Consider the following 27604-nt stretch of genomic DNA (forward strand, 5'->3'; position numbering starts at 1 on the left):
GTATATACTAAGCAGACCTTTTAATTTTTACTTAAAAATATTACACTGAGAAGTTCCAAAGTATGGGAAAGCATTTTTTCATAAGATGTCTTAAACGTGCTATTATTTTACACTCTGCCATGAAATGCTGATGATATCCAAATTAGCATTTAAGTGGCCTGAGAGTAAGAGTTAAATTTTTTTGGTCAGGCTCCTAGCAGACACAATACACATTTCTGGTGACTGACTGAGTTTACATACTGCCATTCTTGTTATGAGGACATCGCAATCACTTGACAAGGCAGAAGGGCTGAAGGTAGCTCCCTCCCATGTAACTACAGCTCTATCTCAGTAGTAGTAAGTGTGTATTTTCTACTATGATTATTATTTAAGTAAAACCTCTCCCTTTTAAAATCAGAAATTAAAGTAGAAAATGTAGCTGAATTTTTCTGACCTTCTTCTCTTTCATCTGCCGTATTTTAAGCCCAGGAATTAGAGACTTAGAGCCAAGTCCAGTAAATTCTATCATAGGCTACTTCAGAGCAAAATTCAAAGTATGGATATATTTAGGAGCATTCTGAACACTATCACCAGTGCCAATGTAACCTGGATGAACCCCACAAATCAAAAGGCACAGGCTGGAGGCTGTGCTCCGCTTGACGGAATAGCCTTTGGCGAATTCATTAGTTTTATACAGAATTCAATTTCTTCATCTTGAAGCTATGGGTAATGCCTACTTCTCATGTGGCTGTTGCCAAGATTAAATGAGGTATGATACAAAGCACGTAGCACAGGCCCGCTGCCTGAGGTGAGTAAATCTCCCATGAACATCATTTCCCTTCGCTTAGCAAACATCGATACCTTAAAATCTCATCAGCAAAGATGTGTGACATACAACACTGACAAGATAGAACTCAGTGAAAGGCTGTGAGGTAGAAAGTGACTCCTAGGCCAGAAGCAATTTCAAATACATGTACGGGTTAAAACATACACACAAGGCTATGTCTTAGAGGATGTTACGTTACTTCCTGCTACTTATCACTTATGATACTCACTGGTCATTAACACGTATTTCCACTTTTCAGTCAATTGTAATTGATCTCTAACTTGTTTTGTAATTTAACTAACTGGAAGGAAATCACAGCTATAGGTTCTGCTAGCATTAATAAATATAAACATGGCACTCTTCAAAGAAATAACACTATAGATCATTACACATCACAATCAGTATACCACTATTTCTTACTCATACATTTACAATTGATCAGCATGTCATATTAACTTTGGATAACACTTTCCATGCACGTATTACAAATATGGCCCCATTGGGAACAAGTGTTTAGCCTAGTGGTTAGGATTCTCATATCTACATCAGAGTACCAGCTTCAATTCCTGGCTCTGGCCCTTAATCCAGCTTTGTACTCACACAGATTCTTTGATGGAACATGCATGGTTTACATTACTGGGTCCCTGCCCAATCGAAGAAGGCAGGGTTTGGGTTGCTGACTCCCAGGTTCATCCTGGCATAGGCTATGCCAGTGCAGGCATTTAAGGAATGAATCAGCAGCTGGGAGATGTCTGTCTCTCAAATATATGCATATCATCACAGATTTTAAATAGTATACCTTACACAACATACTTAATTCTTCTTACAAGCTGTTACTGGTAGATGATACAAGCTATTGTCATATTTGTATAGCCTCTTTTGCTTTGAAAGTTATCAATATGAATATAAATGTGCATATTCTATAGATTCAGAAATTCTACACATATACATTATACAATACTCAGAAGTGCTAAATAAGCTTTTTCCTCTTAATTTATTTATTTTTATTGGAAAGACAGATCACATTTACAGAGACAAGCCCACTGGTTCACTTGCCAAGTGGTTGCAACAGCTGAAGCTGAGCCAATCTGAAACCAGAAGCCTCTTCCAGGTCTCCCACAGGGGTGCATGATCCCAATGTTTTTGGCTAGCCTGCCCTGCTTTCCCAAAACATAAGTGGAGGGGGGGCTTGATGGACAGTGGAGTAGCCAGGACAGCAAAAGCATAAACATGGGATCCTGGCACTTGCAAGGTTAAGAACTTAGAGCCACTGAGTTATCACACTGGGCCCACTAAATAGGTTTTTAGTGAATGTATATTTAGTCATTTATTTCTACTCTTTAGTTGAAATATAATCATACAAACTCAGATAAACAATTTCTCTGGACTCTGCCTATTTTAATAGGAAAATGATGTTCAAACATTCTAAGTAACATGGACATTCACTTAAAACTATATGAATGGGCTGGCATTGTAGCATTAAAATTAAAGCTACAGCTCGCAAAAAAAGTGGCATCTCATATGGACACCAGCTCATGCCCTGGCTCATGCCATTTCCAATCCAACTCCCTAAGGCACATGATAAAGCAGTTGAAAACGGCTTAAGTGCTTAGGCCCCTCCCCAGAATGGGAGACATGGAGAAACTCTGGGCTGCTAGCTCTGCCATGGTACAGTCCAAGCCCTGTGGATATCTGGGGAGTGAATCAGTGGGTATTAGATACATACCTCCATTCTCTCTCTCTTTCTCCCCCACCTCTGTAACTCATCTTTTCAAGTAAACAGAAATAAATCTTTTCTAAAAGCATGATGATAATATAAAAATTATATGTAGACAGTGGCTTATCAATGAAGACCACAATGTGTAGCATGTTTCAGTAAATATACAACCTCCAACTTAGCCCGTAAGTGAAAGGAAAATACATTTAATATGAGTGCCCACAGCCGGTGAAATGGTGTTTCATAAATTCTTAGACTAGCCTGGCAGAATATGCATGCATAGTTATGACTCAGGCTCAGACACAACCTATTAAGGTTTAGCTAATATTCAGATTCTTTCATAAGACTATTTCAATAAAACAATAATTTTACTATCAGCAGGTATGAGTAGACATGAATTCTCTGTCCCCTAGCAGAATGGATATATATTCCTAGGTCTTCCACATTCTCTTATGATAAAATACAAGCTACTGACTGGAGCCCTCTTTTCTATCCCCTTAATCTCTGACTCCAACCAGTGACAGTCTAGTACTCTTTTATTTCCATCCTATTTCTACAATTCATTATTTTATTTATTTGCTCATCTTATGATACAGTTCCACAGCCTCAGGAGTTTCCCTTTTTTTCCCTTTCCCCTCTCGTCCCTCCGACTTCCCCTATATTATTACTACAGTCCATCAAAAACAGTCACCAGGCCATTATTCTACTATTTAAGTGTACCCTGATAACGTAGGTATAGACAATGGCAGAAAGTACAGTACCCTGTTGTAGCAATATATTCGTTTCATTTGGAGCCCATCTTTGATTTGGAAGTAGAGACGCATACTGTAATATATCCTCACTTCTCAATATGATATGATAATCTCTATTACACAGTTCATCTACATGAATATATACGTATACTTATGTATATGTATACTTATGTATATATACGTATATACGTATACTTATGTATCTATTCATCTTATATTTTGCATGAAGGTAGAATTATATTAGAGAGAACATACGATGTTAGTCCTTTTGGGACTGGGCTTATTTCACTTAGCGTAATGGTCTCTAGTTGGGAACATTTTGTTGCAAATTATAAAATTTCATTCTTTTTAATGGCTGAGTAGTATTCCACTGAGTAGATGTATGATGATTCATTCCCCAGGTGGCTGCAAAACTGGAACTGAGCCAGGAGCCCATAGCCTCTTCTAGGTCTCCCACAAAGGTCCAGGGTCCAAGGCTTTGGGCCATCCTTGACTGTTTTCCCAGGCCGCAAGCAGAGAGATGGATGAGAAGCAGGGTTGCCAGGAATAGAACCGGCAGCCATAAGGGATCCCGGAGCATGCAACGTGAGGACTTTAGCCGCTAGACTACCACTGTGTTGGGCCCCCTAAATGATTCACTCCCCAAGCGACTGCAATGGCTGGAGCCAAGCCAATTCGAAGACAGAATGTGAAATAAATATGAAATAAACTTGTCCCTCCAGGCAAAGCATCAAATTACCCTAAAGTTTACCACAGATACAGAGAAATAAAGGTTGTAAATCAAGACAGGACGCTGGGAACAGAAAAGCATATTTATTGATTTTTCCATTTCTACACACCTCTTCAAACGCTCCCTGAACATTTTACTACACACACACACACACACACACACACACACACACACACACACCTTGTTTTCTAGTAACAAGATATTCATAGCTCAACATCAGGGTTTTGTTCTTCTCTTACCATCTTTGCATCAAAGAAGCTAACAACTCTGATTCTTTGATATTTGGCATCTTCAACTAGAAAAACAATCATCATTGGACTTGTGCAAGAGAAAAACTGTGGACCAGGTTGAGCCAGAAGACAACATGTACCAAAAGTAGACTGGTCAGTGCAATGAGTCTGGGTACCTACATAGAAAATATGCAGATCACCGGTTGTTGCTCCTTAAGGTCTCTCTACTCCAAAACAATCATTGGATGAACAAGAATTACACAGACAAATTTAACAAGGATCAGAATAGGCAGTATACATCCAAGTCCCTAGTGGTCATTAAATGATGAAAGGATTATATTATTTTCTTTTTGAGGGTGGGAGGCAGACATACAGAGAGAAAGATCCGTCTGCTGGTTCACTCCCCAAGTGGCCGTAACAACTGGAGCAGAGCCAATCCAAAGCCAGAGGCAGAAGCTTATTCTGGGTCTCCTAGGAAGGTGCAGAGTACCAAGGCTTTGGTTGTCCTCCACTGCTTTCCCAGGCCACAAGCATGGAACTGAATGGGAAGTGGAGCAGCCGGGACACAAACCATATGGGATCCCCAAAGATGTACAGCAAGGATTTATCCTGCTGGGCCCAAAGGTTTATATTCTAATCTTTCACCAGGGTCACATTAGTAACACTATACACACAAAAACAGCATGTATAAAGTGTCTCCCTATGCTGCACCTAAAATATTACAGATTAAATCACAGCACAACCATGCAGTGTGTCCTATGAGAAGGTTGTAACTGTGACAATCATTATCTAATGCAAATATAAGTGCTACAAGCAAAATTTACTTAATCCTGTGTAGTACAACACCTTGCATACAGACACAGAGAAGAGAAAAAATCATAAAAATGCCGGGGAAACTATGACTAATTATTATTAAATTTATAAAGCTTGTCTTGACATAAGATTTCGGTTAAATAACTGTCACTCAGCACTTCACAAGGATAAACTTAATCTTATGACCCACAGTGTGTAAAGTAGGAGGGTAAATTACTTAAGAGGGGTATTCTTTAGAGGAACACATTTATCCACAGAACTATACATTTTTGGTTTACAAGTCAGTGTCTACTCCTACTAATGTTAAGTCTCATGGAAACAGAAATATCTAGATGGATGCTATATTTCTTCTTTTCTCATACTAGCACATATTTGTATTTCAAAGGTAAAACCATACTAAGCAGGCATGTGTCCTTTCTATGACATAATCTGATTGCATGTTCAGTAATTTCTCCAATACCAAGTAATAGTGCTTTACATGGAGTAGCAGAAAAATATGGCTTCACTGCTCTAATTGCAAATTCTCTGACTTATTTGATATTTTTCTCACTCACATAGCTGCTGTTGTGGCAAATTAAGCCACCACCTGGGACGCCAGGATTCCATACGATTAACAGTCACAGTTACAGTTGCTTCATTTCTGATCTAGGCACCTGCTGATGCACCTGGGAAAGTAGCAGAAGGTGGACCAAGTGTTTGAGCACATGTCGCCATGTGGGAGAACCACATGATGAAACTCTTGGCTCTTGGCGCTGGCCTGGTGCAGCCCTAGCTGTTGCAGCCATGTGAGGAGTGAACCAGTGCATGGAAGATCTCTCTTGATCAAACTTTGTGTCTCTCTATAGCTCTGCCTTTGAAATGAATAAATAAGTCTTTAAAACAATCCACTGAAGATTGCTTTTGCATGTGATTAAGCATATATCAGACACTCCAGCATTCAAACACGCATCACATCTGAAGCACACTCCAAACCACAATCCAAGGATGCCGGAAGTAGCAGGACAGAGACCTGTGTGGTCAAGGGAAGAGGAAGAGAGACAAAGTAACGTGAAGAAGGAAACTGAAAGGCTACCCCTCCCAAAGTGGAGGCTCCATACTACTCCTTTATGCTACCTCAGCAAAAGAAAAGGGAAGAACCTCAAAGGGCCTGGGCCAAAGAGTGTGAACTCTTAGCAATGAATTCCCAAGACAGAGTCCACTGCAAGTTTTTTTTTCATATATTCACTTAGTTGCTTCTTCCAACAAGCTTGTGAGTCACGGGGTACTATTTTTTTTCATGTCATAATTCAGAAATTGAGTCACAGAGAACTTGATCAAGATTATAAAGTCAGACACAAATGAAATTGAGAATGAAATAGAAAATGTCTGATTTCAGAGTTTTCTCTTCTAGCTATTGTGATTTGCCATATAGGAGCAGGTTAGCAAAATATTTTCAGGAAGAAGAAAAAAAATACTGACTAAGTCCAAAATAAATGCAAAATTTAAGTCCCCAAAATTAAGTCCCCATAATCAGATATGTTTATCATATTCAAACTACTACCCACAACCATTTTCAAAAGAATCTTTAGTTCATTTGTAGAGTGCTCCTGACCCTATCATTTACAGCAAAGACACATACAAGTTTCCAACTGCCACATTTGGCTTTGCTTTTAAAAGTCTTTTTATCTCTTTTCTTCTGAAGTGAATTTTAATGATCCCTTAATTGTCAAAGAACTTCATAAATATTCATTAGTCATTAAGAGAAGTTGTGTTTTCCTTTCTTAAAAGCTAAGAGAGAACAGTAGGACTCCACTGGAGTAGGCATGAAGACTAAGTGGAATTTTAAATATTCAATTTTCTATTAGAACTCATCTCATGGGCTTCTATCAACAGAACGCTTTAAAAATTCTCAAGATCTTATTTTTGCCTTTATGAGAAGCTCTCCAGACAACATCTCTGGGACCGTGATTTTTTTTTCTTCTTCCCATCCATTTATGATTATCCAAAACATTTCACCAACCCTATAATGCCTTCTGCACCAGTGAACAGTGAAATGGTTATGATGTTGGGAGGAAATGATCTTGATCTAAATCAACAAGGCCGACCCTGCTATTATGAAAGTGCCACAAACCTTTTCCATAAAGAAGCTGTGCCTCTGGATTCAAGTCTTCAATGCAAGCATCCTCCAGAGTGTTACATTTTATGTCAACCCGACAGCAACAGAGAAGGTATCACACACATAAACCCCTCCTGATGATGTCACACTTACATAGTTCCCAGTTGCCAATAGTGGAAAGTGGCCATAAGATAGCACAACAATGCCCAAGCCCACAAGGCCAGCTGACCTCCAAAATGTGAACAGCCTGGTGAGTCAAACATTAACTTACTAAGACAAATCTCTCCAAAATCCACACTTCTGACTCACTGCTGCAAAAAGTCTCCAGAAGAAAGAGTTAAAAATCTTGCTATTTTCAGACATGCAGCCATGGTGTCCTCGCTGTTATCTCTCTGAACTTTTATTGCCCCAACTAAGAAATTCAAACAGATTTCTATAAAGGCATCTTCCAAAAACACTGAACTGGGAACATCACTAACTTGTCATTATGTTGTTAAGAGAAACAAGAGATACACATGTAAACTGCAGAAGATTAGAGATGCATAATAAAGTTATAAAATGAGTGTGAAAGGGATACTAGCTTAATCATTTTCAACAAGATAATTTCAGAACATGTAAGTCATTTAGTTTCCCAAATTTTTAATTTAAAAGCTACATTTTTTTTCCTCTAAATTGTCATGAGGCCACCACCCTATGAGTGGATCAAGGCCAATGTCACAGGAAGGAGTCAGCTATTACCCTAAGGGCTTTGGTGTGTTTGTCTTCTTGGCTCTTCCAGATGAACATGCATAGTAATATAACCAAATACAAACGTTAGGGGCAGGTATCTGGCCCAGCAAATTACATGCTGCTTGACATGCTCCCATGCCATATCAACAGAATGTGGATTGCAGTTCCAAGTTCCATTCTTGATTCAGTGTCCTGCTAGAATAGACCCTGGGAGGTAGCAGGTGACTGCCCAGTTCTTGGCTCCCTGCCACCCATACAGGAGACCTGGATGGGATTTTTGGCTCCTGAATTCAGCCTGGTCCAGTTGTTGAGGGCATTTGGAGAGTGAAAAATAGTTGAAAAATCTATTTCTCTCTTTCTCTTGCACACACACGAGATTTCAAATGAATAAAAATAAATATTTTAAAGGCTGAAAAATGAGAAAAAAGTATATAGCTTTTTTAAACGGCTACTTAATCATTTAAATTTAACTGTAAGAAACTGAGCTTCAGTATCCTGTAGTTAGCTTCAATAAACATGAAAACATTAAAAACTGTACTAAACCTGTACTAAAACTCGTAATTTCCCCATTTCATAACTCCATATTTTAGTCTCACTTACGAATTAGCTGACTAATTTTTTTGGATATCCCAAATGCCCAAACAGCTGCACCTACACTGCTCAGTGATTCTGAATGTATTTAAACTGAGTTTTTATAATGGTTAGCTCTGCACACCAACATGGCTGGGACATAGCGTGTGTGTTGGGGGAAACAGGGCAGGTATTTACCCAGACATACTTCTGAGTGTGTCTATTTGGCAGGGTTTTTGAATGAGATTAACATTCACATTGCTAGCCTAGGGTAAAACAGAACCCTTTCTAATGTGGAGGGCCTGATTTTATCAGGTGAACGACTGCCCAGAAAAAAAAGGGTTAACTGTCCTGTGAGGGGCAGGGGGTATCCCTGCCTATCTTTGGTCAAATGGCACCTGGGCTTCTTTCCCTGGCTTCAGGGTCAAACTGAAATATGAGCTCTGCTAGGCCTACCCACTGGAACCATCAGATCTGCCTGGTCTCCAGTCTGTGACGAGCAGTTCTTGGGACTTATTCTTTATTCTAATCACAAGACACAACTGCCTTTTAAAAATGTGTTACACACACACACATACACTCACTCACTCATAAACATCATACCTATATAACTCTGCTCTTGGAGAAATCTAACGCTGCTATTCCATGTACACAAAATGTCATTGAATATGCAGGCTAAATACACCTAATTATTTTAGTCAGATCTGAATTGTCTTGGGTCATTGAATTATGGTTGTAAAAAATTTTCCTTCCAAGAAAGAGGAGTTATAATTTCCTGCCTGCAAAACAGTGTACTGTGTATATATTCAAAGTAAAGCTCTATTGATGGCAATTCAGATTCAGTTGATGTACCCCAATACATCTGTGCTACAATCTAAGGCGTTCACATTTTCTTTCTTTTTTTCCATTGGAAAGACTTACAGAAAGGAAGACAAAGAGAAAGATCTTCCTCCCGCTAGCTCATTCCCCAAGTGACCACATCAACTGGAGCTGTGCTGATCTAAAGTCAGGAGCTTCTTCTGGGTTCCCACATAGGTACACACTGATCCATCCTCCACCACTTTTCCAGGCCACAAGCAGGGAGCTGGATGGGAAGTGGACCAGCTGGGACATGAACCAATGCCCATCTGGGGACCCAGCACTTTCAAGGCAGAGGATCAGCCAATAGAGCCATCATGTCCACTGGACTTTTGGACCTGGTTTTGTTTTATTTTTCCTTTTTTTTTCAGTTGGAAAGGCAGATTTATAGAGAGAAGGAGAGATAAAGAAGGCATTCACCGTTCATAATCCACCAACATTACACAGTAAGGATTGAACCAGAGGTAGAAGTCACACACCATAAGGACTTAACACAGGCCAGATAATTTGTTTATGTCTGGGTTTCCATGAAATTCCATGACCAGCTTCTCTCATAAGTCCTCTCATTATTGGTCCAGAGATCTGTGTTTAGAAATCTCTTCCAACAGTTCTGTCCTTTGGGAAATCAAAAAAAAATTTTTTTAATAAATTGCTAGGTTGAATATTGGTTCAAATGCGCTTGCTTCTCCTCTACTAAATAAGGTAACAAAAATTGCCAGAGATCTGAAAGCTATTGGCAAAACATCTAAGCGTCAAAATACGTGAAAAATATGCTGGTGAAGAACACAGCCACTTAATTTCTTATATTCCTACCAGATACACATTTAGCAAAACTTTTAACTTGAAATATACAGAAGTCTTTCAACACCTGCATTGTGACTGTTTTACTGAAAGATCTAACTCACTTCTGGGAACGAAATTAGAAGGGAAAAAGTACATCAACAGGTTTGTCAAAAAAAAGATGGCTATGAAAGCAAAAAATGGAGTTTGAGGCTAGCCAGGACAAGCTGAAGGTAAGCTCTTCACACTCTAGAGGCACTTAAAACCTCATCTTAAGATAAATGTGTTTTATTCTCTCAAAATGTACCAACAAAAAATAAATCAATGTTATTTTTCTTTTCTCTCTTTCCCAAGGGCCTTTTTTTCCAATTTAAAAAATATATAAAAATAAGTAATCTAAGTTAAAAAAAATAGTTACAACAGATGAGACAGCCCATGGCCAAATAGGAACACAGAGAATAAAGCTACGCTTTTGCTTGTTTGTTGTTTGAAAGACACGCGCCCTCCTCAAGCACCACTACCACCTTACCTGGCACCAGTTCACCACACAGTTCTCTCTCCTGCTCTTAATGTGCACGTGTAGCTCTCTCTGTGACCTCTTCCAATTGATACTAGGAAGACTTGCCGATATGTCAATCAATATATTTAAATCTGAACTTATCCTTTCTCCCTCTGAAACCTTTCTACTTAACCCCTTCCTTCTCTAAATTGGGTCCCACTCAGCAAAGCCAGAAACCTTAGGCTCTTTCTAGACATCCCATTCACTCACACACATCATAACTAACCCAGCAACCAAATAGCACTTTGTTTCATGATATTAGGTTTCTGTAATTCTGCTTCACCTCACCATGGATGCTGGTCAAGGATGCAAATCAGGTCCCCTTCATTTCTTACCTGACAGCAAAAGTTTCCTTATCTCTCCTTGAGCCATCCCTCCCTTTTACCATCTTCATACTGCAGCCATAATGGTATCTCCTAAAATACACTTTCATTCATTCACTAAACAATTATTCACTTAGTACCTTCCAAGCAGGTGTGAGGTTTTCCTCTAGGCTGAGGACAAAGCAGAAGAAAGAATTATAGAGCTAATGTCATGTCTTCACAGGGCTTACAGTGATAGGAGGAAAAGAGCACAAAAGATAACATGAAAACATATGGCACAAAGATTGACATACCACTTCGGATGCTTGCATCTCATACTAAATTTCCTGGCTTCTCTATTTCCGATTCCAACCTCCTGGGTCCCAGTCACCCACATGGGAGACTCAAAGTAAGATCCAGGCTCCTGGCCTTCTCTTGAACTGAACTAGCCCTCCCCGTTGTGGACATGCAAGAAGTGGACCATAGAATGGAGGAATCTCTATCAGCGTCTGTGTGTCTTGCTCTCCTCTCTTTCGTTATCTCACTCCTCTCTCTCTCAAAAATCTATACAGAAAAACATTTAAGTAAAATAGGTAAATTAGGCTAAATGCTATGGAAACACACAAAGCAGAGAGGGGAGACAGGACTTACTGGGAGTGATTGTGACAATTATTTAAGGAGAAAGGGAAGAATTTCCTCACTGTAAAAGTCATTTTACAGAAGGGAGAGATGATGAGAGTAAGCTGTGAAGAAAAGCAGAATGTTCTGGTTTGAATATCAAGTGAGACCCTTGAGGAGAAAGCCCACTTGGTGCTCTCAGGAGTAAGAGGCGCACATGGTTCAGCAAGATGGACAGTAGTTAGAGGCGAAGTCAGAGAAGTTGTGAACAGATCCTAACAGGCCCAGTCACTTTTACTCTGGCTGTTGTGCTACGAATAGAACAACATTAAAAACAATAACTCAGTGAAACACTGGTTGTGTGTATGATGTGAGATCATCAGATTAAAGATGATGATGATGATGATGATGATGATGATGATGATGATGATTCGCAGAAAGCCTGAGACAAAGAGCTGCCTCAGCTAGTTTACACCCAATACTCCCAACAGCCAGAACTGGGCCAGACTAAAGCTGAGTCAGGAATGCAATCCCGGTTTCCCACCTGGTGGCAGAACCCAATTACTTCCACAATCACTGCTGCCTTCTAGGGTGTGCACTGACAGGCATCTAGAACCCACAGACGAAGTAAGTACTTCTTAGCCCGGAATCCACACAAGCCCTCATCATCTGTGTCCTGCTCACAACCTCACTGCCCCTCACCTTCACCTCTGCCAGTGTCCTTGCCCAGTGGAGCTCCCTGTTCAAACCACGCTCTTGCAGGGTGCTCTTGGATTCTGCTCAGGTAGCTCCCTCTGCCTGCAATGTGCTTATTGTCTTTATTTGCTTATAGACCTCCATGTGGGCCTTGAGTTTTCAGCTGAGACCTCAGATCACACCTCTCCAATTTCAAAATATACACTTCTGTTCTCAAGCATCTTATATTCATTGACCTCCCCTCCAGAATATGAGCTCCATCTGGAAATATTTTCTTCGGACTAACATACCATATTACAATTAAAAGATAGAGAATAATGAAATGTTAGTAAACGAAGGGGGAAAATGACTACTCCAGGTCATCATAAGTTGATTTGGAAGGAGCAGTAACAATGCGCAAACTGACTTTCCTTATGAAATAGTCCTGCCTTTAGCTCACCTAGTCCACTAAGACCCTAAAGGTAGCCTCCAAAGTCTTAGTCTCAAGGGAACAAAGAACATTCAAGTCTGATTCCCATCAGAAAAGACTTCTGAGATTTCCCAACAAGTTAATAAACTTATGGACAAAATGCAAGTGTATTATGCGCTAGGGTACTTCACAGGATCCCGTAGGTAACCAATTTCTAGTTTCAATGTAAAACTAACACCATAAGGAGGGGAATAAACTCAAGCTACCTGTGACTAAATAACACTCAGCGGAGAGGTGATAAAGTCCCATTTGGTGCAGCCATTCCCATTCTAGATCGACAGGTGGGGAACCACATTCATCTTTGCTGCCTGTTATCCACAGAACCACATATGCTTATCTATGCTGTCCAGGCAGAACAGAGACCAGCAAACTCCTCCACTTCTCACAGTGCCTGCCTGGCTTCATTCCATCTTCATCCTGATGGAAAATGTGAGCACATCAGTTTTAGATTCAATATAGGTTTCTGTCGGGCAAACTCCTTGGCTGACTGGCTTTCTTTAACCGAACCCCTTTCACATGGAACAAATGTGTTATTGCAGAAGATGCCAACACATCATGTGTTACTGATATATAACAAGATTAAGTTGGAAAAATGAAAATATTTAAAATGCAAAATATACTTGGGCAAAAATTACAAAGAAATATGACTGGAGGAATGCCCTCAGCCATTTTTCTAACAATTAATCTGGATAACATCTTCAGGGTTTAAAAGTACACCTAGGTCCTATTAAACATGTAAAATAGCTAAGCTTGGAGAATAATTCAGTGTACAAGGGAAAGCAACTATAATTCCTCGGAAATAAAAATCAGCTACATGCGAATTGACGGAGTTCTATTACATCGTTAATTAACTTTCATTTCATTAAAAGAAGCCATAAATCAATGTATCATTCAGAAGCATACAGATTAAACAGATTACCAGCTTTTACGGCATTTTTTTATAGTTACATACACCAAGACACAGCAGAAGATTGCACTACCTCAGTAAAACAGTACTTCAACCATTCTATAACTGTGATCCCACAGGTCCCATGAATTCTCACTGCCAGTGGGATAAAGTTCAAAATATTCACTTGCTCACTTACCACTGAAACACCAGCACAATTTAGTCCAATAGTTCTCAAACTTCAGGGCACATCAAAATCACTTATACGGCTTGTTAAAACACAGATTGGTGCAAACGCATTGGGACCGGCGAATGTGCTTTCCTAACAGGTTCACTGGCCATGCTGACTACAGGCAACACAACTGGAAAAGCCCAGTGCAGTCAGTCTAACTACTGGTACCAGTCCCCACCCTCCCACATTCATTTCTGGTTGTTTCTCACTTCTTTGATCTTGTCTGAATTATCCCAGGGTTGCTATGTGTATAAGCCATAGATTTAGAAGAAATAGGCTGGACCTAACCTGTACGCTACAGGGAACTTGTATTTTCTTTTTCTTATTTTTTTTTAAATTGCATTTCATTTTATGACATCGTTTCATAGGCTTTGAGGTTCCCCCAACTCCTCCCCATACCCTCCCCCCATGGTGGATTACTCCACCTTATTACAGTATTACAGTTCAAATCCAGTATGCTTCTTCCATTGCAACCATGTACCATGCAGTGTCCAGCATCTTATTGTCTAGATACGTTCAACAGTTTCTTGGGGAGACCATCTCTGGTCTAAAAGCAGAGCTGGCAGAATATCATTCCGACCAATTAAAAGCCATACATAACATCAACAACAATTTACAACATATGACATGGTACTAAGTGACTGGTATGTTAGAAAATACAAGTACTTAACCACATCCTATGACTACTTCATTGACATTTCAATTTTAGTTTATATACAATCAGCTTCTATCCACCTTAAAATGGCTATAGGATACTATTCAGCTGTTTTGTGTCTATTTTCATTTTTGTATTTAGTAGTTTATAGCATTGAAGCTTAATTTTTACTGAACTCACCAGGTTTTAGGATAGTCCAAACTGGCTTATAACTTTAACAAGGCATATGTCAACAGTTGAGACACAGAACAGTTTTAGGAGGGACATGCAGAGAAATCTTCAATACCGCAGTGAGGAGTAACTGATTTTCGTGTCCTACCTAGTAAAGTATATGTGAGCCCCTGCTGACCGTTTCCTGTCTAGTTCTAAGCTTTCCTTGTTGTTCTCTGTCTATCTGTTCTAATTCTGTTGTTGTTGTTTTGTTTGTTTTGTTTTGTTTGGGGGGGCCCCTCCGGAGCGACCCTGATGGTCATTGCAGGAGAGGGTGGGGATCCAAAGTTGGAACTAAGTAAGGACCAGAGAAAGCTCCTTTCCCCAATCCCGAAGGGAGTTTACTTTTTGGTTTCTGCAGACCGCTCAGGGCTCCTGGATGTTGTTCTGATGAGGAACTTGTATTTTCAATGGAATTGGAATGCTGTCACAACCATAATCCAACCTGCTCTAAACCCGTGTCAGTAGCACTTGGTCTTCATATTCTGATGTACAAAACTCAAGGTTCCAAGGTCATTTTCCCTTCTCTGGGATGGCCATGGCTCTGGGAGGGGAAAGTGCGGTACAATGTTCTCGGAAAATATGTTTTTGTTATGACTATGAGCTCTGCCTATCTGAGAAAAGCTTGTCAGCACAGGCAACTTCCCAAACTCTTGCTTCTCCCCCAGGACAGGAAAGGCATTTCTGGGAGGTTAACAGGCATAAAAGTAACAGGCACCTGGGGCTGGGAAACAGGCTTCCTGGCCTCCAGGCGCTCCTCTCTCCCCAAGAGTGCCTTTGCATCTGTGTAGGGAGATTGCCGGTGAAAGTGCATAAGCTAATTAACAGTTTCCCACAAATCAGATTCAGGTTTAGGAGAGGCAGCTGTCCCCAGACTTCATTCCCACTCAGTTGAGCAAGCAGGGTGCAGGTGAATTAGTCTATTGAGTTTTTAGCAAAGCAAAACCTTTCTGATTTGAGCCAAAATAACGTATGACCCAAATAATAAAATGACAAAACTGCCTGACCAAAACAAGTATTCTAGATGTCAAAAATGAGTGCAATTGGTATCATAAAAAGCAAACAACAATGTAGGAACCTGATTCAATATTTATTTGTTGAAGATTATTTCTAGAACCCGGTCTTCAATAATAATGAAAAAGAAAACCTACAATGTTTTCTAGCTCCGAAAGAGCTGATTAAGATGGGTATGCACTTTATTTCCAATAATTTCTTCTAGCACATAAAATTCTACAGATGTACACAGAATGGATTAAAACAGATCAGTTCTCAATTTATTTTATGAAATCTTAACATATTATTTTATTATAGAATAAAGCCAAATGAGTACCAGGTCTCCTCTTGTTTTCCACAATGCTAAGAGTGTGATGTAACATGCCTATGGATATATTTAAGAACTTGATTGAGACATAAATCACATATTATAAAATTAATGTATTTGAGAAGTGCAGTTCCATTCTCTTTAACATGTGCTCAGAGCTGTGCAACTATCCCATAATTGAGGGAATTTTTAACCACACCAAAACAAACATCCTAGCCATTAATAGTCACTTCTTCCTCCAGGCTTCAATCCTCAGGCAACCTGGAGCTACAAATCTACCACACATTCCTGTGAATTCACTTAGAATTTTCTGTAGAAACAGAATTACATCATTTGTGATCATTGCATTTTGCTTCATTTGCTTAGAATGATGTTTTCACGGCCAATCCATGTGTAGTGCACATCAATATGTCATTCCTTTTTACTGGCAAATAATATTCTGTTGCATAGATAAAACACTTGGTAGGTGTATTCTTCAGTTGGTGGAGAATGGCTTGTTGTCACTTTTTGGCCATTATGAATCATGCTGCTCTGAACATCTGTGTGCAAGTTTCTTCATGGACATATGATCTCATTTCTCCCGAGAATATGTGCATAGGAATCAAATGGCTGGGTCATATGGTATCCATAGATTTAATATTTTGAACAACTGCCAGACTGTTTACCAAAGTTATTTCACCACTTACGCTGCCAGAAGCGGGGGATGAGGGTTCCATTTTTTTCCACATCCGTACCAACATTTGTCATTATCTGACCTTTTGACTAAAGCCACCCATAACTGCGAAGTGGTGCTTCATTAAGGCTTTGTTTTTCTCTGATATCTAACAACTTTAAAACATCTTTTCAGGTGATCCTTGTCCACTTGTATAAATGTGTTGGAGAAATATCCAGCTTCTTGCTCACTAGTATGTTGGGATACATTTTCCTTTCACTATCGATTTACAAGTTTTCTTTTTATAGCTTAAATTTAAGCCTGTTATCAGGTATATGATTACAAATATAGGTATGACTGAAACATACTCTCATTCTACAGCTGTTTTCACTGTCTTGATGATGTACTGACACACAAAAAAGCATATTTCTTAGCAATTCATGAAGTCCATTACATCCTTCACTTTTTAAATTACTGCTTATGCTTAAAATACTGCTTCACTTTTTAAATTACTTGGTGTCATATTTAAGAAACCTTTTATCTACTTACTTACAATTACGCTATATCAACAAATGGTGTATCGCTCTTCAAAACGGCTAAAACAACTTATATTACAACTAGAATGGTTAAGATTTCCATCTCTCCAGGCCCTGGCAAAGCTGTGGTTATCTCAGTCTATCAATTTATTTTACCAATCCACTGACTATTACTTCATATATTATACTAACTTCAAATTCTCTTATTTATTTAGCTTCTTTTCCCATGTCTCCATCTTTTTCCTGTGATAATGATCTGTTCATGCCTGTTGTATTTTATTGGATTATAAATTTTTATTCTCATTTTGACGCCATCCTTCACATGAAATCCACAAGCTCTACTCAAGTATCTGACCATTCGTGAAGGTAGGTGGGCTGATGTTTCCCTTGTTGTTGTCTGTGTTACTGATCTACTACTAAGTTAGTGTTACCAGATTCTAAAGTGCTTTATCTTTTGTGTACCTTTTTTTAAAAAAAAATTAGTTGTAGAAGGATTATCTTCAAAGCGATGTTGTCTAATACTTTGTTGCTGCTAACAGATCAGTCAGTGCAAACTGGTTTATCTCACATCCTTATCTGAATAGAGACTCCCACATGTATAGCTTTGCGACCTTGAGCAAGTTCTTTACCTCCTCTGAATCTATTCTTTACTCACATTTGGGGGATAATTAAAAAAAAACACCTACTTTAGGCCATATTTGAACTATTTTAGTCTCACACGTAGAAAATCATAACGCCACAATAATTCTTTACATGGGAAAGAAGAGAGATCATTAGCCAGCTCTATGCTTTGCATCTCTGAATGCACGCATTCACCTACGAAAAGGTAAGAGAATGTTGACCTTTGTATGCTTGGATTCGTGAATTATAATACTACAAATGAAATGTCAGTCACTGCCTCTTAGGCAATCAATATTTTTTAAATACCCTGACAAGTTTATTGAGCTAAGAGTATTACAAACCAAGTCCTTGGGTAGGATGTTACATTTAAGTAACTGTAGGAATGCTACTTTCTTCTTTCCTCTTCTTTTATAGGGCCATTTTTACCCCTAGATTATTTTGTAGATTTAAAGAAATGAATGACTAAAATCCAGACAGAAAATTAAAACAATCTACATTAAGAAAGAAAACTTCCGGGAGTTAATCCTTTCGGAGTGTCTCAGAAAATACAAATACATGATTTGACATTGTCACCCTATCTTTAATATTCCATAAGTAGCAAATATAAGCATAAACAAAGTATCAGGCAATCAGGCATTCCTCCCTGGCTTGCAAAACCAAACTCTGGATTCATAATTCTCCAAAGGGAGGGAAAAATCAATGGAGAGTTATAACAATTAGGGTGAACACCACTGTTATTTTACTTGCTAGAAAAGTTCATCAATTATGATAAAAAACATTCTACAGCAACTGCTCAAAGCTACACAATCCAAGGTGTAAACTGAGAGGACCCCAATACAACTGCCACCTTACAACAGAAAGGAACAATGACCCCGCAATATGAGCATTAGGAAATAATCTGTAGAGGTGTTAACACTCTCTCAAGGTGTCATATATCCTATTTTTAGTCAAAGCTAGTCACAGTATTTCGCCAAAGGGTTGCTTTAGATGAACATTTTGGGAAGAGGAAAAAAAGGAACGGACACTCTGTCTTTCACATGGGATGTCAAATTTCATTCTAGAACTCAAGCATATGCTTTGGCTGTGTCCACTGCTCACCTCAGATACAGAACAGATGGGCTCAAAACAAACATCGAGGTAGTGGCCTCCCATGCGGACTAATGATGACAGCATACACGGCCTTGACATGAAAGCCAGATGTGTAAACTAGAATGTGTCAGAATAAAAGAGGATAATCAAAGCCGAAACTTATCAGCTCTGAGCTTTGTTGATGTGTGAAAAAGCAGCTCTTGTGTTAACTCTAATGATGATGATGAGAGAGAGAGGGAGAGTATATAGACTGTGCTTCTACTCAGCCTAAAGAACCTTAATCAAAATTAAATACAATCCCAAAAGAGCTATAACTAAAGCTCTGGGATGCCAGGTTTTATTCTGGCCTCAGTATGAAGGGTGACACTTGAGATCAAGTCATTAAGTGACTTGCGTTTCATTTTCCTCCCTTGTACACATGAGAAAGACGAATTCAATGCTGAAAACTAACCAGCATTTTCCACATGAGAGTGTGGCTATCTTCCGTCTATATTTCTAGGTTTGTTTTAGCTATGTGGATGTTTGTTTACATAACGAAACTTCATTCTCTGTTAAAGAATCCTTCACCTCCATCATCCCACACACAAACTACTTCCCTTCTTACTTGAAAGGAAATTCCTTTGCAAGGTTCACAGTACATTAGACACAGCTGCACAGCTGAGTGTCCTCCAGAAACTTTAAAAAGCTGCAGATGTAGGCCAGGCAGGACATGCATCATGGAAGGAGACAATCACAGCGTTAAGTCTTCCCCTTCTCTTGCCGTCTTTTAATTTCACATATTCTAGGGTGTTGGGTGTTGCCTGGGCACATCAAAAAAGATGTGTGTGTGTGTGTGTGTACAGGAGTTTGCTAACATGACAGTCTTCACTGCTAATTTTCAAAAACAAATAAAGAAACAGATTTCCAGTGAAGGGCATTTTAAAAACAAACACTGTTAACTTCCAAGGAGACAGGCCTCACATCAACCACACCTTGCCTGCAGAGGTTTCCATATTGCCCTGGAACTCAAAAAGTATTTGGAAACCTCAATTCTGGGTGAACTCAGAACCTGCAGAACAATACTATCCAAAGGTAGTTAGAAATCTGGCAGAGCACTTTTCCAGAAGAAGCAAATAACAGAGTTATAACTTGATTTCTTTCCAGAATAGTCCCCCAAACTGCTAGGCAACCACAAAGCCATAAACTTTTTCCACTGGGAATAATAAGTGTACTACAATTGGGGCTGCCTAGAAGGCTCATTGGTCCCCAAACACCCTGGGTCTTGAGCTGGGACAAAGATGAGGCAGCCTCTGGGTCATCCTTGGGCCAGGCTCCATGCAGTGGGTGTCACATGTGTGCATACACATCTACAGCACACACAGGTCACAGTGGGTGTCATGTCACATGTGTGCACACACATCTACAGCACACACAGGCCATCCAGTACACATGTGCACAAACAACACACACAGGACACCTGCTGGGTGTCATATCACGTGTGTGTGCACATATCTACAGCATACACAGACCACCCAGCAGGTGTCCCATATATGCACACACAGGACACATCATGGCTGTCATGTCATGTGTGTGTACATACATGCCTACAGCACACACAGGCCATCCAGCAGGTGTCTCATGTGTGCACACAGCTGCTACACACACACATGCACACATCTTTTTGCTGAGGAAGGGTCTGGTGTTTGGGTCAGTGGCCACTACAGGATTGTGCAAAGTTCAAACACAGTGCTGGTGGCAGGGAGGGCTAACACTATGTCCTAGGCAACAAAGCCTCTACCAATGACACCAACATCCCGTGTGGGCACCGATAGGAACCCTGGCTGCTCCACTTCCCATCAAACTCCCTGCTAATGTGCATGGAACAGCAGTGGAAGATGGCCAGAGACTTGAGGAAGCTCCTGGCTTCAGCTTGGCCTACCCCAGCATTGCAGCCATTTGGGGAGTTACCTAGCAGATGGAGCACAGACAAACTCTGCAGATTTCCTGGGGCTTCTCAGGTGTTGATTTACTATTTGGAAACAGAAACTAATGAACGCAAAATATCTGAGGAAGCAACGGGAATATCTGGGATTCCCATTTCACATCAAATTTCCCAGAAATCCTTCAATATATTGTCCCAAGCAAATTAAGAACAGCTCTTCCTGATCAGTAGGGACAACATTTTAATATAACAGTAGGACAACTGTTTTATTAAACAATATATCACGATAAAACATTTTATGAAAGAATATCTACACTGCATATATATAGGATAAAAACTCTTGACTATTTCTTTTAATATACATTAATAAGTAGTTTCTTCCTCACCAAAATGCACGAGCAGGGGCCAGAGGTTCTTGTCCAGGTAAAGGGTAAACTTAAATCTATTAACTCACATCCAGCATTCATGAAATCTCATGGGACAACTGACTACATTGAGTTTTCTGGGGTCAGCTCCCAAATAATAGGTTTAGTAGAAGTGGGATGGGAGTATGGGGAACCGTCTTTTCAATACCATCTACAATGAATCTGATGTAGGGAATATTAGCTTGTAGGACAAAGCTATAAGCACACCAGATACAAACTGATCAATGCTGATCACATGTTGTACAGAGCTGAATTTACCCACTGGCCCTTGCAGCAGGCCCCTAGTCAAGCTCACACAATGTCTGTATAAAACTCTCAATTCCACGGGTCAGGCTAGAGAGAGAGGAAAATTACCTGATCCTGAACTCGGGGCTCTTCTGCCATGCTGCAAAAAGCTGCCACAAAGCAAACACATTGGCTAACTGTTCTATTATTGTTGGCAAGCACTGAAATTTGCTTAAAACCTTTACAAATGAAACCCAGCTGCTTAAGCTCAATACCAGATGTCTTCTACAATGTGTGGCTTTGATAGATTCAATTGAGCATAAGAAAGAGATGAAATATATGAAAAATACAATTTGCAAGATGTTTGTCATTAAACGTATTTAACAAAAAAGAAAATTATATTTTCCACTCTAAGAGGTTAAGTAGGATAGATTAATATTCATAATAACTACTAATATGCTTATGTTATAAATAAACTGCTCAGAACATACTGATAAAACTCAATCTCAAAACCATCTCCAGAAACGCCCCTAATGAAAGAATGTCATGTGTCAGTGAAATCATATGATTTAGCACCAGGTTCCTTTTCCTTCAGACCCATCCCCCAACCTGAACATGTTTTCACTCAAGACATAGGAAATTAAGTAGGAAATATTTAGTGATATTGTCTGATTTCAATAAACTGTAAAAATCCTATGAAAACACATATATGAAAAACATATGTGTGTGGATTTGTATAATATGTATAAAAAGTGTGTGAAGTAAAAAGGCAATTTGTTTAGCAACCACAATGAAGAGGTGCCCGCCTTACCGTTACCAGGTCATGATGGAGCTCCTTGCGGTATTCTCGAGCATACACAAAGTTCTCAAATGGTTGATTTCAAATGCCAGGCTGATTTCAGAGAGCTACTGAGGTATGTCTCCAAAGAACTGCCACATTTTCCCCTCAAACAAATGAGCTAACAATTCATACATGAAGACAACATATTAGCTTTAAAATAGAAACTATTTTAAAACAGGCATATTAAAAGGCTATAGTAAAAGGCAAATTCCCACTGACCTCACTCACACAAATTCTGAAAAAAACTCAAGGTAGCCTAGTGGCTAACATCCTCACCTTGCACACCGGGATCCCATATGGGCATCGGTTCTAATCCCGGTGCCCCACTTCCCATCCAGCTCCCTGCTTGTAGCCTGGGAAAGCAGTCAAAGATGGCCCAAGCCTTGGGACCCTGCACCTGCTTGGAGACCTGGAAGAAGCTCCTGACTCCTGGCTTTGGATTGGCTCAGCTCCAGTCGTTGAGGCTGTTTGGCAAGTGAACCAGTGGATGGGAGATCTTTCTCTCTGTATCTCCTTCTCTCTGTATATCTGCCTTTCCAATAAAAATAGATAAATCTTAAAAAAAAAACTCATTTCATAGTGGTAAGGAGTGGTGGCTACCAGAGATTAGGAAGAAGGGAAGAGAGTGACGCAGAAAGACTGATCAATTAGTACTGAGTTATAGTTGGAGAAGAATAAGAAACTGCGATTCTATTGATAATGCACCTGTATGTCTCTTCTTAAAAAGTTACAAGAATTATTTTCAGCATAAATGGTAAATATCTGATGAGACATTTTTACCCTGATTTGAACATGATACAATGTATAAATATAATCCTAATGTGGTAATCCACAAATATGTACAACCTTAAATTTTTCCATTTACTTGAGAACTCTCACCCACTCAAATTCCCAGAGACTTGCCAATCCCAAGGCCACCCAACACCCAAGGCAAGAGCTACAACTCAACTCAGGCTGCCGGAGTCAAGCACCGGAACCATTCAGCACCTGCCTCCTAGGATGTGTGTTAGCAGGAGCAAGTACCGGCAAGTGAAATGGATTTCAACCCAGATATTCTAATAAGGGACACTGTATCTTAATCAGCATACCAATGCTCTGATCTCTCCTAATGTTTACAATTTTAATATTCCATTTTAAAACGTGCAAAGATTGATACTTGGTAATGACATCTGAAAATAATGCTCATTTGAACATATTATCTCTAAGATATTCTCTTTTCCCTTTACCTCCATAAAAATGCTTAGTCATTTTTGTTACACAGTAACTATAACTGGCAAGTTCTTGTTCCTTTCTCACATTTGAAAAAAAAATAATTTTGTTAGAAACCATAATTAAAAACAAAAACATTTTGGCAAAGGAACAGTTTGATAATGACTACTTTCCATACATAGTAACTGATAGATAAGTTCCTGAGGAGTTTGCAAAACAAACCCAGGCTTGCACATTCTGAAGCTGATGCTATGGTCTTTGACATAGTTTGTATTTGATAGTAAACAGAAATGAATTGAGAAACTTTAAGGTGTCTTGTTATACTGTCTCTGGGGTAGGCATTTGGCCCAGCACTTAAGATACACACACACTCAATCAGGCAACCTGGGTTTACTCGTGCCTCTAACCCCTGAATCCAAATTTCTATTAATGCAAATCCCAAGAGGTGACAATGGTAGCTTCAGTAATTAGGTCCTGCCAACACCCAGGAGACCTGCAGTGTGTTCCCAGCTCCTGAGTTTTGGCCTGGGTATGGTTCGGGTCATCACAGGCATTTGGAGAATGAAGTAGCAGATAAAAATTTTGAGTCTCAAATAGAGAAAAATTCTTAAAACTGTCTCATTTTTGGCTGATATCCCAAGAATGTAGTTGTCATATCACAGAAGTTCCACAACTAATGAAGAAGTGGTATGAAGTCACTGTTTCCTTATACATGAAATTTCCACTAAAATGATGAAGACACTGAGAGGAATAGAGGTATATTATGTACCACAGGCTATAGTGAGGCCGTAAAGAAAAACTGAATTTAAGCCAGTTTTCAACCTAAACTCACGAGGGTTTCTAAAAGATGAATCAAAAATGTATATTGGGCCCGGAGCCATGGCCTAGCGGCTAAAGTCCTCGCCTTGAAAGCCCCGGGATCCCATATGGGTGCCGGTTCTAGTCCCGGCTGCTCCACTTCCCATCCAGCTCCCTGCTTGTGGCCTGGGAAAGCAGTCGAGGATGGCCCAAAGCTTTGGGACCCTGCACCCGCTTGGGAGACCTGGAAGAGGTTCCAGGTTCCTGGCTTCGGATCGGCGCGCACCGGCCCGTTGCGGCTCACTTGGGGAGTGAAACATCGGATGGAAGATCTTCTCTGTCTCTCCTCCTCTCTATATATCCGGATTTCTAATAATAATAAAAAAATGTACATTAATTTTCCTCTAGACGCCAGAAAAGATTAAAAATATCATTTCAGACACTGAAGTTCCAGAATCTGATCAAACATGATGTTTCTTATAGACCTCAAACTCAAGGCCTGCTCAGCAGTTAGATGCCAAACTTATGAAATGCTCTTTGTGATGCAAAAACTTGAAATCACTATTTTAATAAAAAAGTGAGAACTACATATAAAAACCTTGCAGAACCAAGGTCTGCTGCATCACTACATTCCTTGCCATTTAATGAGGTCTGTGTGACACAACCCTGTTACGCTGTCTCTCTGCCATCTTTTTTATAGTCAAATAGAACCCCACACCCTGATCAGTAACTGCTAAAATTATCCTACAGAAACTACACAAACGTATTTTCATCATCTTTATGGTAACATTTCAGAATCCTGAAGTTCAAGTGAGAAACATTAACGTGCTTTTAAAAAACACTTCTTTTTAAACACATAGTCTATAATTATATCATTTGGTGGCCAAATTCTATTCGTAGTCAGTAAATAAATAAGACCTAGAAGTATTCACATTGCTAAAAGTAGCAAAATACAGTATAATAAATACTTTTTGTGGCCGACCTAATTCAAAATCTTCCAGAAACAAACAAAAGTACCAACCCAGAGTCTATTATTGCTTATTGTCCATCTTGGTACCGGGTGACTTAGTCCAGTTAGTTTACTTGGGATTATTCAAAGGGACAACAGTCAAATTCCCTCAGAGAAACAGAAAGGAAAAGAGAAAGGGGGGAGAAGAAAAAGTTAAGACGATGAAACATCTATCAGCTCCCACTGGAGAGCTAAGCACAAGGTGTCTTAGCACATCGGGGACCGCAGCCACTATGTGGGGTCAGGTGAGAGAGAATGCATAGCTCCAGGGAGGCGGGCTGCACAGACCAAGCCTGTGCTGGACACCCAGAGAGAGGGACTTATTCTGAGAGCAGCACATAGCATGTTCCATCACACAGACCATTAATTAAAAACAACATTTACAATGAGGGATTCTATCATAGGGATCTCATGTAATTTAGACTATCAAGGAGACCTTACTGGTACTTAAGCAAAGGCAAGAAGGTAGAGTAGAAAGGCAAAGAGCTTTCCAGGCTGTAGATGGGAACAGTATGTATATACATATGTGTGTGTGTATATAAAGTAAAATATATGTATATATAAAATGTATAAAGTTAAATATATATATATATATATATATATATATATATTTTTTTTTTTTTTTTTTTACTTTGGAAAAGAAAGAATCACACAGGATACTTAACACGTAGGGCCCAGGGTTAACATCAAACCTTTAAAGCAGTATTTAAAAAAAAAGGAAAGAAAAAAAGAAGGGAAGGGGCATTAATTGAAGAACTTCTAGAAATAAGAAGGGAGACAAACAGGTAGGTGACAGCAAGATGCTTCCGAGGCCAGAAACTCAAATGGCCGCTCAGGTTCTGCTGTGTCCCTTGAGGCCTGGATCCTTTTACTTCTCTGCATGTCTCTATTCAACTACTTTCTCTACTTACCTCTTTGGGATTTGTAACCAAAATTACAACATCAATATTACTGATTTATATGAATAGCCAATGCTACTGATTTATATGAATAGCCAACTAACCAAAATGAGAGATATGACACCAAGAACACAAATTCACGCTTCCAAAAGCCACAGCTTCTCCAGAGTTCAAAAGAAAAATGCAGGGGCAAGGATTTAGTCTAGCAGCTTAAGTCAGCATGTGGGATGTTGACGCCACATCCTTCAGTGCCTGCTTTGAGTTCCAGCTACTCTGCTTCTGGTCCAGCTTCCTGCTAATGAGCATTCTGGGATAGAGCGGGTTGAGTTTCAATCTTCTGATTTCAACCTGGTGCAGTGCTGGTTGTTGCAGGCATGTCAGGCGTAAACACTGTACAGCCCTCCCCCTCCACTTCTTTCCCTCCCCCACCAACCCTTCCCTTTCACATATGATAGAAATAAATGAAACAAAGAAAAATGAAGAGGCCTAAAATACCAGTTATTCTGAGTTCATGGTCAAAGAATCATCATTATGTATTTTGATGTTCATGTTCCAAACCCAACAAATACACATTAAGATAGAACAAGCAAACATTTCACAGAAGTTTTGAAGTATAATCATTAATAACAAAATAAATTTCATCTAGACCCAGACTTTAACATCAGAAAACCTGATGAAAAATTTAACTAAGATAATTTTCCTATAAATCTACAAATAGTTTTCAATATATTCTTATTTCATATGCTCAATTTCCCAAATTAATTCTAAATGCAGGGATATATTTTAAGAATTAGAACAACATTTTATGCATTTGTTTCTGACAACTCTAAATTAATAAAAGGTTAATAAAATCTTATTTCAGGGCCCAGTGCAATAACCTTCTGGCTAAAGTCCTTGCATGCACCAGGATGCCATATGGGTGCCAGTTCATGTCCCGGCTGCTCTAGTGCCCTTTCAGCTCCCTGTTTGTGGCCTGGGAAAGCAGTGGAGAATGGCCCAAAGCTTTGGGACCTACATCCATGTGGGAGATCTGGAAGAAGCTCCTGGATCCTGGCTTCAGATAGGCTCAGCTCCACTCTGGCCTTTGCAGCCACCTGGGAAATGAACCAGCGGATAGAAGATCTTTCTCTCTGTTCTTCTCTCTGTAGATCTGAATTTCCAATAAATATTAAATAAATCTTTTTTTAAAATCTTCTTTCAGATCTAATTGGCCTAAGCAAGGGAAAAAAATGAATTTATTGTTATCTTATGTTTCTAATACTACTGTTTTTCCATAAGCCTCCCTTCACAGAGTATTCACAAAGTTTGCAGAGGGAAGGGCATGTGGAGTGGTAAGACTCCCTGGCTCCAAT

At 39.5% G+C, this 27604-nt stretch overlaps 1 protein-coding gene across 2 annotated transcripts in view; it reads right to left on the minus strand.

Annotated features, from left to right (window-relative positions):
• The window catches only part of BMPR1B (bone morphogenetic protein receptor type 1B), a 379571-nt gene that overhangs the window by 63980 nt on the left and 287987 nt on the right, over positions 1–27604 (minus strand). Inside the window, exon 1 of one of the 2 annotated variants that reach the window (XM_004590553.2) lies at positions 7158–7224. The exons of the other annotated variant lie outside the window; for it this stretch is intronic. The gene's annotated coding sequence lies outside the window, so the exon portion shown is untranslated. Of the gene's footprint in view, positions 1–7157; positions 7225–27604 lie in introns of those variants that run through there. 2 annotated transcript variants of the gene reach the window in all.

Source organism: Ochotona princeps, chromosome 7, assembly GCF_030435755.1.
Source record: "Ochotona princeps isolate mOchPri1 chromosome 7, mOchPri1.hap1, whole genome shotgun sequence".
In the NCBI taxonomy this organism is placed as follows: Eukaryota; Metazoa; Chordata; class Mammalia; order Lagomorpha; family Ochotonidae; genus Ochotona; species Ochotona princeps.